Genomic DNA, 15,541 nt, shown 5'->3' with positions numbered 1-15,541 from the left:
TGGGCCCAGTGGGTGTCTGTTGCAATCTCCAGGGAAAGAGTTATGAGATATTTAGAAGATGCTTTTCAAAAGGAAAATGGATTACAAGATGATGAAAAATAGTAGCTCAGGACTGCATTCAAAGTGAGTCATACTGGATAAGAGACTGAGGAACAGACAGGGCAAAGGACTGTCCCTAGCCCTCCCTGCTGGGGTGAGGGCGTTCCTTCTGCACTGAGAGAGGCTCCTTGACTCAGGGGTCTCCTGCCTAGTGGTCAGGCGGGGTGCACTCCCTCCATCAGCCTCCCTGGTATCGATGAGGCTTGTGTTCAACTTCTGGATGGGGATGGAATGCTCTTAGTTGTTGACCCACTTTTCACTTACTTTTATGATGGTTCTTCTTCATATTTAACCTTCGATCTTTTGATTAAGATCACTAAAAGAACCTAGTTCATTCTAAGTTCAGTCCACCCTGGTTATCTGTCTTCAGAATCCCTGGCCTCTAGGGAACTTAAAACATCCAGACGTTTAGCTCAGCTATGCTGATGGCCACTAGTGACTCCAGGCAAATAGGAAAGACGCTCAGCAAAGAGAGGTTGTATCTATTCCCTTCCTGAGATGATCCATATCAGGGAGTCAAACTAGTCATTAAAATTATGTTTGTTCACAGAAGTTGCTTTATTTTTTTGACCCTAAAAGACCCAGCTGTGCACAGGAGGAGGTCACAGACCATTACAATTAAGAGGGACTTTGGAGTTTACTTAGCTCTTCCCATTTCGTTTCACAAAGTGGAAAAGGAACAGTGGGGGAAGCGGAATTCAAACTTTCTAACAGACTTTATAGAATTCGGTAGCTCTTTCCCTCTCTAAACCTGGAGAACTTAGGCTCAGCTTAAAGTGCCACATGTCCTGGACAGCAAATAGGAGGATGAGAACAGATGTTGGAAAAACACGCTGAATTGATGGATGCAAAAGAGAGATTAGGAAAAAGCTACCCGAGCTGAGATTAATTCCACTCATATAGAGTGAACAAACCCTCCAATAGAGGAAACACCATAAAACACCGATGAAATAAAGGAAAACACCAAGTTAACTGTAAGTCACTTCAGTCGTGTCCGACTCTGTGCGACCCCATAGATGGCAGCCCACCAGGCTTCCCCATCCCTGGGATTCTCCAGGCAAGAACACTGGAGTGGGTTGCCATTTCCTTCTCCAATGCATGAAAGTGAAAACTGAAAGTGAAGTCGCTCAGTCGCGTCCGACTCTTAGAGACCTCATGGACTGCAGCCTACTTCCTCCTCTGTCCATGGGATTTTCCAGGCAAGAGTACTGGAGTGGGGTGCCATTAAGTTACCCAGTCATTATTGAAAAGTTCTAATTAACACATCCAGTGGGAAGTTTGCATGTCTTCACTGCGAATTCAGTAAATATTCACTGAGCATCTGCTCTGCTCTAAGTCCATGGGGATGAGGGTGAAAGTGAGGCTGTCCATATGAATAAGGAGAAGAGCAAGCATTCATGGAGGGCACTGGGCTCACTATTAGCTCATTTAATCTTAATCATAATTCCCATTGTTTGCCCATTTTATAGGTAAAGAAACTGAAACTTAGAGCAGGGGAGTAACCAGGCCGCAGAGCTGGCAGGTGGTGCTGTTTCAGACTCAGGTCAGCGGGAGTTCTCAACTGTTGTGGCCAGTGACTCCCAGGAGAAAGATCCCTGAAACTTGTAGTCTGATGGGTGGGGTGCATGAGAGCAAGAGTCCATATGATAAGGCCCCCCCCCGACCCCAATTGGATAGGGGACCATTAAGGAAGAGTCTTGGGAGGCTAGTACTAGCACAGGAGCTTAAAGAATGAGTGAGGAGATGGCCACGTGGAGAGAAGTGAGGAAGTTTCTGTACAGTAGGACCTTGTCGGTTATCCATTTTAATTGCAGCAGGGCATGCATGTCCATCTCCAAATTCAGTTTTCCAGAGAGAAAACGAATGCCTCTTTAAGGAGAAGTGAGCCAATAGTCCCAGGGGCCCTGGGACAGCTCAGCTGACTGAGGGACTGTGCCAGGATAAACAGAAGCACCCTGCCTGGAGTCAAGAAATAACCAAATGGTGCTAGGGTCACACCAGCCATACCCCAGGGGCTCAGCTTTGGGCCGAAAACCTGTCTCACAAAGAGAATAGTCCTGCTGCCACCAGGATGAGGAGCAAGGGCTGCACCCTCCAGCGGAAACTGCTGGTGGCTCTCAGGGCTCAACCTCCTCGTAGCCTGGTCCACTGAGGCCTCCTCCCAGAGCCCGCTGGACACTGCTCTGGTACAGACCAGTCTGGGGCTGTGGAGGGCGGCGTATAGTTAGAACTCCCGAGAACCAGGCAAGTCACTGAAGACAGTGTCAAGCCAGCGTACCTCCTCCAGAACATGGACCACACCCCCTCCCACCCCCCCAACCGCCTTCTATAGCCCACAGCTTTATTCAGCCTCAGCACCTGCAGAGGAGCAAGATGTGGCCACTGACAGACCTGGAAGAAAGACAAGAGGTGTGACGAAGAGAAGACTGGGCTCCATGGGTGCTGTTGATGCCCAGGGCTCTAGCAGAGCTGGCTCCTTGGGCAATGCTTTGTGCTTTCTTAAAATCATGACTAACACATGGACACCAGTCAGCTGAGCGGTGCCAGGGCCCCTGGGAGCATTCGCTCATTTCTCCTTAGAGAGACAGTCCTTTTCTCTCTTGAAAACTGGATTTGGGGATCAACATGTACACACTGCTATGTTTAAAATGGATAACCAACAAGGACCTCCTGTAGAGCACAGGGAACTCTGCTCAATGTGATGTGGCAGCCTGGATGGGAGGGGAGTTTGGGGGAGAATGGACACATGTGTATATATGGCTGAGTCCCTTTGCTGTTGACCTGAAACGGTCAATCAGATATACTTCAATACAAAAGAAAAAGTTAATTTTTTTTCTAAAAAAGCTGGATTTTCTCTTTCTCCATTTGCTTCCTTAACCATCTCTACTGTTCCCATCAAGGCCCACAGCACCAGGCCCAGACTTTTGCCCTGGAAGGGCAGCGCCCCTCTGTGGTCAGGGGCTGCCTCAATCTGAATTCGCTCAGTGACCTGGACCCATGCAGAGTCCTGGGGCCCTGTTCCAGAGCCCCTGACACAGTCCTGCTGAACCAGGAACTGCTTTTTAAATAGTGCTTCCAGGTCACTGTTTGATTAATGAAGTTTTAAAATCACTGCCCTGGGGACAGAGACCCTGGAAACTTTCACATCTCTGATCTTGTCCTCCGTCTCTCCCATGGAACCTTCTCTGGAGAGGGAAGATGCTGAGAAGGCACGAGGCAGTGCAGGGCTTAGCCTCTCCCTATCGTCTTGTGTCTACCCGTCTGTCTCCTCTACTAGACCGTGGGTCTCTAGGATGGGAATCAGTTTCTACTTAGCTCTCCAAACCTGTGTCAGTGTGGAGGCTCCATGCTGTTTGTGGGATAGATAAGTTGTTGATACAGCAAACCCTCCTCCTCCTCCTCCCTCCCTTCTCTTCTTCTAACCTTTTCTCCTCTCCTTTCTCTTGGGGGCCCCCTTGGCCTTGGGCACAGAACCCAAATGTTTTAAAAGATGGTTAATATTTAAAGGAAGAAAGTCAGGCATAGCCCAGGCGATGACTGGTTGCTCAACTGACAAACAAACCCACCTTCTTCTGTTATTTCCTAAGCCAGCAGGAAGCAGCCAGGAGACTGTCACCTCGCAGCCACGCCAGGCCCGCCGGCCTCCCCACCCACGCAGCAATTGCGAAATGTTGCTGCAACCACCTGAGGCTATAAATAGTCTTTATTAAGAAGCCACGTTGGGGACTGAGCAGGCCTGATGGGCGGCCCCTATTTGCTGCCCCTTCAAACAAGTGGAGAAAAAAATTTTAAGTGTCACTTACAAGAATCCAAACCTGGGGCCAAGCCTTCTAAGTCTACTTTGGAGTTCTGTCTGCCCACTCCCCTGGCCCCCACCCCAGGTGCCAACTACCTTTTAGAGTCTCTAAGGCTTTCTGCTTATTGTTGGCCAATATGAAACTTCATCTTGCTGATGCAATGATCGTAATGAAGATAATGATAACGAAGTAGTTTTTTTAGTAGATTTTCCTTTCCCCCCAACCATTCCTATGGCCCCCATACTTGTCTCTAATCTCATGTGCAGAGACCTCTGTAGTGTTTTCCATACCAATTCATGCCCTCTGTCCCTCCAGTCTACAAGCTCAATTCTCCTACACACTCCCTTTCTTTCATGGTCTTTCCCTGTTCAGAATTTTTCAGTGACTTCTTCTTGTATGGAACAGTAGCCTAGAATGTTTTAAATGCATACCTTCATTCTTAATGTATATACCAATTTACTACTCTAGATTCTGATAAAATATTAGGAAAGCTTATTTTCATTGTTCATCTTTTGGCAAGCACAAATAGCAGTTCTAATATTTTTTCCCTGTATATTTCCCTAATAATTTTTCCTAATATTATTCCCAGGGAATATTATTCCCTGATCTCCAATGGATCGTTTTGCATACCCCACTGTGGAAACCACTGACAATGGCTGAGATAGCATCATTTTGCTGGGTCACCAAGGCCTTCTAAGACCTAGTCCCAGGTCATTCATTCATTCACTCAACATTTCTTAGTGACTGTGATGGCCAGGCATGGGACTAGGCTCAGGGCGTAATAATAAGTAATCAGAGCCCCAACAGATCAGGAGCTTACAGGCCAGTGGAAAAGGTAGACTCATAAATAAATAGCTCCTGGAGAGACATATCTATCATCACAGTTTGCACAAAAGGAGAATAGGGAAAGGAAAAGGCTTCATGAGGACTACTTCGGCTGGGTCTTGAGCTAGGTTTTCATTTCTAAAGTTTTTTCCTTCATATGTGAAAATGGTGCAGATGGTCACCATCTCTACGATGGGTCCTTTGGGTTGTTTTTCTCAGGAGGATGCCAAACTTGCCCTGAACTACCCATGCTCTCCCTCTTGTGATCGGGGTCAGACATTTGTAAGATCTTTGGTCCATGTCTGAGGTGGTCTAAATTCAAAGACTAGAACTTTCCTCTGCAGAATAGAACTTTTACTCAGTGCAGTGGAGTGGTAGTGTTGACCTTCTAGCTCCATGCACTAACAGAATGAAATAATCACTCAGAGGAAGAACATTGCGTCAGTTAGAAATGACCGTGCTCTTCATCTGCAGTGGGAAAAGATTTCTCCAGATCACAACAACGAAATGACGAATGTGAAGCGTAGCCCTGTGGGGATGTGGCCATGGGGGCAGCTGGCACCTTGGGAAACACAGGACGTAGCAGACAACACACTGGTCCGGAGGCAGAATCTGCAGCGCCAGGCTCAGCTCTGTACACCAGCCATCTTCCTGAAAAGCTCCCACCCTTTCTGGCTCACACAGCCCTTCTTGTCATAAGAAGGTACAGGGTTCATTCACATCACTACAACCGACTCAATTTCATTCCTTTTTATGGTTGAGCTAAAAAAAAAAAAAGGGTATATTAATACATATATATGTAGTCTAGAAAGATGGTACTGATAAACCTATTTGCAGGGCAAGAACAGAGACGTAAATATAGAGAATGGACTTACGGACACAGGGTGGGACAAACTGAGAGAGCAGCCCTGACGTTTATACTCTACCACGTGTAGCACATGGGGCTTCCCTGGAGGCTCAGCTGGTAAAGAATCTGCCTGCAATGCCAGAGACCCGGGTTCGATCCCTGGGTTGGGAAGATCCCCTGGAGAAGGGCATGGCAACCCACTCCAGTATTCTGGCCTGGAGAATGCCATGGACAGAGGTGTCTGGCAGGCTACAGTCCATGGGGTCGCAAAGAGTTGAACATGACTGAGTGACCCAGCACATGTGTAACACAGACAGCTAGTGGGAAGCTGCTGCAGAGCACAGGGCGCTTAACTCAGTGCTATGTGATGACCTAGAGGGGTGGGATGGGGGACTGGGAGGGAAGCTCAAGAGGGAGGGGATATATGTATTCTTACGGCTGATTCACATTGTTGTACAGCAGAAACTAGCACAACAAATTGTAATGCAATTATATTCCAATTAAAAAAAAGAAGTAAAAGAAAAGAAAAGGTATGAAGTAGAATTAAAAAAAGAAAAAAAGAAAAAGAACGTTCTTCTATCTAAGTACCTGGTTCTAAAGCGCTGCATTTATTTCATCACATTTCCACACAGTATGAACAAAAGCAACGTTTATTAGATCAGTGCTGCCTCTTGTATGGGTATATCTGAATCTGGCTGCTTTTATTATTCTAGTCTAGATCATGGTACTGATCTGCCGTTTCTTTTAGAAAATTCTTTACAAGTGCAGACCATGAGACAGACTCTTTGTTCTCTCCTGTTTTCATCCTGGCTTCATTCTGAGCCTCTTCTAATATTTTCAAACAAGGAGTGAGGACAAGAAAACATAAAAAGAGACATACGTGGAGAAACAGGGATGTGACTCTTCACCAGAGAGAGAAAGAGCCAGAAACCAGCGCCCCATGAAAGTGGAGGTTAGTGCCTTGAATACTATGCTTCAAAATTCCCCTTTGTAGATGACAATGACAAAGCCAGCTTACCTTATTAGGGTATTATGGGAGAAATAAGACACAACTTAAAAACCCATCGTCAACAAAGTACTGTTTATGTGCTCATTGTCACAAGTGACATTAATTGCCTCTTACCCGGACAGTAGTGGTCCCCAAATAAAGGTCTTAACCCACTCATCCTGCAGGAGCTGCACCCAGGCAGCACTGGCTAGGGAGGCAGGGTGGTCTGCTCTGGGTCTCATCATGAGGACCCAGTGAGCATCTTGGGCCAAGTTGAGGCTGAAGGTTGGCCTCCAGTTTAAGACAGCTAAGCAGTGAGCATGGATACTCCAGTCTAGACAACAAATAGCTCAGTAAATGGCAAGATATTCCAGGAGCTCTTGAACAAGATGACCCATGGGCTGGGGTTCAAGTTATTTTATAATAGGGGCCACAAGTGATGCTGAAGCTGAAGCTCCAATAATTTGGCCACTTGATGTAAAGAACTGACTCATTGGAAAAGACCCTGATGCTAGGAAAGATTAAAGGCAGGAGGAGAAGGGGATGACAGAGGATGAGATGGTTGGATGGCATCACTGACTCAATGGACATGAGTCTGAGCAAGCTCTGGCAGTTGGTGATGGACAGGGAAGCCTGGCGTGCTGCAGTCCATGGGGTCACAAAGAGTCAGACACGACTAAGTGACTGAACTGAACTGAGCTAAGTGTTAAGTCACTGGCCTGAGTAATTTTGAAGGTTGAAAGATGAAAATACACCATCCTGGAGTTTAGAACTTACATAGAAATTAGTACTGTATGGATGGGCCAGAGGAGGCATGCCAACCCACTCCAGTATTCATGCCTGGAGGATCCCATGGACAGAGGAGCCTGGTGGGTTACTGTCCATGGGTCCCATAGAGCCGGACACGACTGATGCTCACACAGACACACACACACATATGGATGGAAGCTGTTTTATTTTACCTTAAGGACTCTGGGAGATGGGCAGGGCGAGTGTTATATCTCCATTGTTTCAATAGGTGGGAATGTGGGCTGCAGAGGTTACAACTCTTCCAAGTAACACAGAACTTGTCTTTAGTTTGATTGGCTCTTTAGAGTCAGACACGACTGAGTGACTGAACTGAACAAGTCAGAAAATACCGTGAGGATATTTATTTATTTATATTCACAGACTATCAAATAAATAAACATCCTCATAGTATTTTCTGACTTGTGGCCCCTATCAGTGAAATAAATTGAACCCAAGCCCATTGGCCATCTTGTTTAAGAACTCCTAGATGTATATTTATTTATATTCACAAACTATCCAGGGTTTCCCTTGTGGATCAGATGGTTAAGAATCTGCCTGCAATGCAGGAGACCCTGGTTCGATCCCTGGGTTGGGATGATCCCCTGGAGACGGGAATGGCAATCTACTGCTTGGAGAATTCCATGGACAAAGGAGCCTGGCAGACTACCGACCATGGGTTGCAGAGTTAGATGCAACTGAGCGACAATCACTTTCACAGACTATCCATATATATTTTTTAATATTTATTTATATTTAGATTTATCACAGCCACTGAAGGCTGATCCTGCCTCTAGTCCTCGCCTGCAGTTTGTCTCGATCAGAGGTTTGCAAACCAGGATTTTTATTTGTTTGTTTGTTGTGTGTGTGTCTGTAGGCCAGGAGCTGAGAATAATTTTTGCATTTTTAAAGGGTTGTTTAAAAAAAACCACACACGCACACACACACAAACATACACAAGACTGTGCAATAGAGGCCTCACATGATATATAAAGTCAGAAATATTTACCACCTGGTTCTTTGCAGAAAAGCTTGCCCACCCCGGGTTTCAGGGCCTTCTTGGTCTGTCGTGTATGGCATGATTTATGGCTGTTCTTTCATTGCATCCTTATAGCCACCCTGTGAAGTAGGTAGGGCAGCCGTTTGCATGTCCATTTTAACGGTGAGGACACAGAAGCTTGGAACAGTTACATAACTACACTGAGGTCATGGTCACTGTGCTGAGGCCAGTTCTCCTCATTGCCCACCCAGGACTCTTATCAGGAAATCACAGAAACACTGACCCAGCTCATCTTCACAGGGGGCGGAAAAGAAGGTTGAAGTGCATCCAAATTGGTTTGAGGGTACTGGGTCTGTCCACCCTTTCTTAGCAGACAGCTCATTGGGGGAAATTATCACGAAGATGATTTGGAAATGCTGGGAATGTTTAACTAGCCTCGTTAGAGGTTTTGGCAGGTCAGGCAAGAGCATGCATCCTCCCCTGCAGCCCATGGCTCCGCTTGGAGCCAACAGGGCCCTGCAGTCGGACGCCTGCTCCTTCTGCTTTCCCTCTCCCCACCATTCGCTCCCCTCTGTGCCCCGAGTGCACGCTGTGCAGAGCAGCTGGGGGGATGAATGCCCACATTATCCCCCCGGCCTGTCAGCAGCCACAAACCCGGGCAGCTGGTGTGGGGCCTGCGTCCCCGGTGTAAACAGCCGGCCAGCCTGAGTAGCGGCTTGTTCTCTCTGCTGATGCTGGGCCAGGTCTCCCCAACGCTAGGAGCCCCCTCCCACCCTACCCCACCCCGCCACCCTGGGGCTGAAGAAAAGAGGGGCTTTGTGCCCTTAATTCAGACCTTAATCCTCTTGAATGCTACCAAGGTAGAGACACTCATGGGATGGGTCTCTGAGTCACCCACAGGCAGGAGGGGCTGGGGGCGGGCTGGCTGCCTGTCGGGGTGGATTTAGGAAGTTTGGACACAAATGGTCAGAGGCTGGACTGCATGTCCAAGCCCTCAAACGTCTTCCTGCTGGCCTCCTGTGGAGAGACAGGGCGCATTCTTAGAGACAGGTTGTTAAGAGGCAAATCTGTGCAGCCATTACCAACTTGGTCACTCGGGTCACTGAGTAATTGAGTCCCTACTAGGCAGAGACCTGGCTCCTTGGGAGGGAGGAGAAGGTGACAGGATGAAGACAGGCAGGAATATGTCCCCGCTGACCAACTCAGAGCCTGAGCACACTCGAGATACACACGAAGACCAAAGGCAGGAGTCAAGGTCAGGGAGGGGAGGTCACCGCACTGAGGGGCTGGCTCTCTTTACATCTACCTTTGATCGGTCCTCTCAGGTCCTGTTTCCACAATGACTCAAGCCTATGGCCAGACGCTTCCCTGGTGGTCCAGTGGTTATGATTTCACTGTCCAACGAAGAGGGTGTGGGTTCAATCCCTGGTCAGGGATCCAAGGTCCCACATGCTTGGAGGCCAAAAATCCAAAACATAATTCAGAAGCAATATTGTATAATTCTATAAAAACTTTAAATTCTATAAAAACTTAAAAAATGGTCCTTCCACATCAAAAAAAAAAAAAAAAACCCAACCCTAAAGGCCAGTCTTCCCCTACATTCTCATACAAGTCCCTGTCTCCTCAGATCACCCCAAAGCTGCCTAATCTCCCTCTGTCACTATCACGGGGGTCCTTAGACACATCCACGTTGGAAATCTGCAAGTCTTATCAGAAGGAGCACGTGGATCTTTAGCTCTTTCTGTAGGACTTGTCCCTGCCTTGCGTTTCTCAGGGTCCTTCTTTCTTTGGCCCTTGAGTTATAGTTCTCAGAGTCCCATCCCACTTCCGTCTTTAGACGGAGAGCCACTTGAGAGACGACTCCATCTGACTTAGCACCAACATGATCCCTTGCCCCTGGGAGACATGCAATAAATTTGGAGCCATTGCAATGTTTTCCTCATGATTCTTCTGGCCAGATGCTAAGAAAAACTTTAAAAAACCTAGGTAAGGGCCAGCGAGGGGATTAAAGGCAGCTCTAAATCTAAAAGCGACACTTCCTAGTCCAGAACTTTTTTTTAAAATTAATGTTCTTCAGGACACCAGGTTGCATCAGACATTTACAGACATTTCCAAACTCCTGAGCAATGCACTCGTCCCGGACTGCTGCCAGTGCAAACACTGCAACATCAGGGAGAAGAAAGAGTCTTCTTTTCCTTCCAGAGTCATTCACGTATAAAGATCAATTAAGATCGACAGAAGACAATCCTTAGGAAGGCGTTCCCCATGCTTTAGCTCTGAAACCACACTTTTCCTTCTCAGTTGTCTACTTTGGAGGTCCCTGATTCTACTTGCCAAGAGGGAACCTGCTGTGTCCGCTTATTTGCTGAATCACTGCTGATTGAACTCAGCAAATAGCAACAAAGAGCTGTTTTAATGAGATTTGAAAGTTTAGCAGTGAAAATTGGAAATCACAGCCCATCAAACTATCCAATCACCTGAAACTAACCTACTGAAATGTTCTTGTCACTCGCAGGAGTTCTATTTCTGGCATATATACACCAAATCTTCTTTGTCCATTCATCCACTGGTAGACACTTAGCTTGTTTCCTTGTCTTGACTTTTGTAAAAAAAAAAAATTCTGCAATGATGGGAGAGCAGGTCCCTCTTTCAGATCTTCTTTTTGTTTCCTTTGGATATACGCACAGAAGTGGGATGGCCGGGTCATATGGAAGTTCAATTTTTAATTTCTTGATGAAACTCCATACTACTTCCCATAAGGGCAGCACCAATAGACATAGAAGGTGCCTCCTGATCCCCAACAAAATGAGATTAAGATATGAGCACCCCACCCTTCTTCTCCCCATATTCTTCTCATTTTCTGACAGCTGGAATTTGTTTTTACACTGTTGAGGTTGATCATATTACATTTTTTCCTATAACCATATGTAAGACTTCTGTGTTCTATCAGGCTGATTCTCAAGGTGGGAAACCAGTCAACTTTATGTTAATATAAACTGAAAGCATTAATACATCAATCAATTTTTTCCCCATACACACAGGCAGATGCTGAGCCAAGATTCTGTCGATACTATGGTCGCCTAATCAGGAAGCGTGCGCTAGGTGGCTGGATTCCATTCATGACCCTTTCACAGTGGCCATCATGCTGCTGTTTTATGGGGCTTGTTGACAAGCAGGCGTCACTTTGGTTGAGCACAAAGAGGAGTCTGGCTAGGAGGCTCTCAAGGGTCAAAAACTGGGCGGGGAGGGAGTTGTTTACCCGAGCACTTTTTAGAGTGTTTACTCTAAAAGTGCTACTTCTCAGAAAGGATATCAATAACTGGAGAAAAGGGAGCTCTGATTTTTGCTTGGCTGTCAAGGGTCCAGACTCAGAGGTGGGTGAGGAGCCTGTAGGGTACCACCAACTGGCTCGTGCATCTGCAGACAATTGGAATTCTCTCCTCTGCCACCCCATCCCCCACCCCACCCCCATTCTGCAATATGGCTTCTGAGATCTGATTATCCATCAGTGGGCTTTTATTCCCTCCTTCTGAAAATGTGTTGGGGTCTGTCCTTCACTGTCTCTTCTAGTTATTTTGACTGTTAAGTTTATCCTGTGTTTTTATTTTACTGAGGTCTCTGGAAGAAGAAGAAAACCACAGTTGCATCTATGCTTTACTTTGTTCCTGATTATAACATAGTTCAGTTTTATTATAAAGAAAAATTTCAAATAATCCAGAAAAAATATATATAAAAAGCAAAGGAAAACTCCATAAAAACCTGCAACTTGGAGGTAACCCCAGATGACATGATGAAAATTATTCCAGAATCTACTGACTTTTCCTGTTTTGTGTGGAATTTCTAGAGGGAATTTGCCTATCCTTTAATCCCTGAGTCTTCACTCCCTGGAAACCTGTTAAGCCAAAGGTGGGAATAAAAAGAGATGAATGCCCACTACTTGTCATGTTGCAGCCACCATCCCAGGCTTCAGTGAATAGAGAAGCAGTCGGGTAGGCAGTTTTTACTAAGGATTGCTTCATCCTTCTCCATTTTTCCTGCTTCTGACTTTCAGAGTATCTTATGGTGGAAACCTTGCACCCTTTAAACATTCTTGGCATTTCTTTGGAGAGACAGGCTATCTAGAGCAGATTCTTCTGGATTCTTCTTTCTCTGGGTTGGAGAGTGGGCAAATGAAAAATGAGATTTATTGGTGTATGATAATTCACATTTCATAGTTGGACCAGGCTTCCTGAGTTTTCTTGTGCTCTGAAACAAACAACAAAAAAATATTGCCCATCTCCTCTCCTTTCCCTGGAGAATAGGCCTTCTTCCTGAACGTACAGGTCCTGGGGTGAAAAGGAGGGGCGGTGTGAATAGCTATCCTCTTCATCCGTCTTCCTTGTACAAACAAGTTCTTTCAACTTTTCTATTTTGCTAGAATTGTGTCCGTTTACTTGCTCATGTTGAACACAAATGAGAGGAGAGAAAGTGGGCTCTTCTCCAGTGGATTGCTGCTCCGGCCAGAGCTAGCAGGAACTAACTTTGCCTTCAGCTGTGTGGGGCAGCCCCCAGGGTCAGACATGAGAGAGCTCTCCAAGGGTGGGGGCCTGGCAGAATCGGTTCCGCCGTCCCTCTCATGAGGGGTCCACGCAGGCACCCTCAGGAAGCATCAGATAGCTCCGTGCGTCTCTGAGCCATCAGTCAACGCGCCAAGTCTGGCCTTCACTCCTGACTTGGCCCCAGCTCCTGGCAGAGGAGAGCCTCCGGAGGGGGGAGGGCCTCCAGCCTCACACAGACTTAAAGGGACAAAACCTATCACGTTGCTTCTCCAAGGAGGACTTGGGAGTTGGCTTTAAGTGTCCCTTCTCTTTTCTTTGACCCCCTTGTAGACAGTCTGTGCCCCCAGATTGCTGAGATGCCTGGGCAATGAGAAGCAGAGGGCAGGACTCCACCTGAGGTTGTCCTTGGGAAATGGCCTCTGTGAAGCCAGGCTTGACTTTGCATTCCAGCATGTCTGGCTCTTGGTGAGTGATCTTACCATGGTGATTATCTGGGTCGTGAAGATCTTTCTTGTATAGTTCTTTTGTGTATTCTTGCCACCTCTTCTTAATATCTTCTGCTTCTGCTTCTGAAAGATTGAAGGCAGGAGAAGGGGATGACAGAGGATGAGATGGTTGGATGGCATGACTGACTCAATGGACATGAGTTTGAGTAAACTCCAGGAGTTGGTGATGGACAGGGAGGCCTGGTGTGCTGCAGTCCATGGGGTTGCAAAGAGTTGGACATGACTGAGCGACTGAACTGAACTGAAGCCAGGCTTATCTTCCTGCAAACACTGATGACCTCTACTGTCACCATCAGGTCACTCTGTACCTCCAACCTTGGAAGAGGCTCCCCGTCCCCCTCCGCCTCCGACTCCGCCTCCCCCTCCCCACTTCCTGATAGTTAGTCATTTTGATCACCACCTGTGTTGCTGTCTATACCAACGTGACATTGCTCCCAGGCACTTCCAGGTGCTTTGGGATTCCAGGTACCAACAGAACTAGAATGAACTGGATACTTCCGGGAACCAGACAGGGCTGGGCAGCGTTCAGTGAAGAAAGTACTAGAGTCTGATGTTGAGACCACCATTCCATGTGTGTCCCTGACTTAGAAAGCTTAAAGCACTTCCACTGCCCTGGAAGGAGTAAAGGGGTCCCCATGTCTTCCCAAAGGGTTCTCCCTTTGCCCTCAGCTCGATTCTGCCCCCAGCCCATTTCCCTCCATGATCACCACATCCATCATTTCCATCCTCATAGGATTTTCTGCATTGGAGCCTCATTCTGTTTATTGGAACCCCTTGCTATCATCATGGACCCCAACCTTTCCTCACTGTTCTGCCTCCAAGGGCAATTGTCTCCTTGGGGTGGATGCCTGTAGTAGAGGAAGAAGTGAGCCATTTCCATGAAGTGGGCTAAGAATATTCTCACTTTACCAGTGTGCTGAACCCAGTTTCTGAAAATGCTACATTCACGGGACACTCGTCTCCCTTTCACCTTCATGAATTCTGGCCACGCGGATTCCCGTCACAGGTCCTGGACATGCACTCTGCCAGGAGTCCAGCTCCTGGAGTGGTTGCCATTCTGGTCAAGAGTATCCGGGATCCACCTAGTACAGAACTACCCTGGCTACAAGTCAGCAGTGTGATTTCAGCTGGCACTGGGCTTGCTGCTGGAATCACGTAGAGGAACAGTGGAGACTCAGACTTTCCACTATAATAATAAACTGCAGATGCCTATTTAAAGCACTCAGACATTTATTTCAAAGCTTTGGGGGGGGTGGCACTGGATGACAGAAACGAACTGGACTAGGGGCTGGGAGTCTGGGTCACTCTCTCTGTGTTCTGAACAGTTACCAGGTGTTCTTGGACTAACTGACCCCTTTATAAAATGAGAAGGTTGATGTGATGGAGTTGGAAAACGTGTTCCAGGCCCGATTTGAACTTGTGTGGAGGACTTCCCCACACCCACAAGCAAGCCTCAGATGCCAGCCAAGTGTCTGAGAAGTCAACCTAATTCTGACATTGTTTGCCTGGAGATAGAATCAGGCTCCACAGGTAAAAGGCTCAGTCCCATGGGACCACCCTCCACTTCAGATGCCCATCACACAACTGGGTGCTTTCTTCTAATAGACTGGATATGAATCTCAGAGGTTCCCACAACCTGCTCCTTGGGTTGCATTCATTTTACTAGAAAGGCTCACGGAGCTCAGGAAAACCCTTGAACTCTCTAGAATGCTGATTTATTAAAAAAGGATATTAATGGGTACGAATCAACAGTCAGATGAAAAGATACACAGGGTGAGGTCTTTCTGTTTTCATGAAGCATGGGACCCAGCACAAAGGCACACAGAAGTGTTCTGATTCCGCAAGGTGGAAGATCTCTGAAAAAGAGTCAGAAAGCTGTCCTTTGGAGGTTTACAGAGGCTTACACAGTCATGATTGACTAAATTATTGGCCGATGACAGTTGATTCAACCTCCAGCCCCAGAAATCAAGGGGCGAGACTGTAACTACTACCTGTAATCACAAGGTTGGCTTTCCTGACCACTAGCCCTCACTCTCGGAGAAGGCAATGGCACCCCATTACAGTACTCTTGCCTGGCAAATCCCAGGGATGGAGGAGCCTGGTAGGCTGCAGTCCATGGGGTCACTAGGAGTTGGACACGACTGAGCGACTTCCC

The 15,541-nt window shown here is 47.0% G+C and overlaps 1 long non-coding RNA gene across 1 annotated transcript; it reads right to left on the bottom strand.

Annotated features, from left to right (window-relative positions):
- Window positions 1-5,157: 5,157 nt before the first annotated feature.
- On the bottom strand, window positions 5,158-8,458 carry LOC109553383 (uncharacterized). The gene is made up of 2 exons (XR_002180019.2): window positions 8,355-8,458; window positions 5,158-5,483 (listed from the first exon to the last, which is right to left on the bottom strand). It is a non-coding gene; the product is annotated as an uncharacterized lncRNA (long non-coding RNA).
- Window positions 8,459-15,541: the final 7,083 nt, after the last annotated feature.

Source organism: Bos indicus, chromosome 27, assembly GCF_029378745.1.
Source record: "Bos indicus isolate NIAB-ARS_2022 breed Sahiwal x Tharparkar chromosome 27, NIAB-ARS_B.indTharparkar_mat_pri_1.0, whole genome shotgun sequence".
In the NCBI taxonomy this organism is placed as follows: Eukaryota; Metazoa; Chordata; class Mammalia; order Artiodactyla; family Bovidae; genus Bos; species Bos indicus.
The sequence above is the reverse complement of the archived record's forward strand: the minus strand, read 5'-3'. Positions and strand labels throughout refer to the sequence as shown.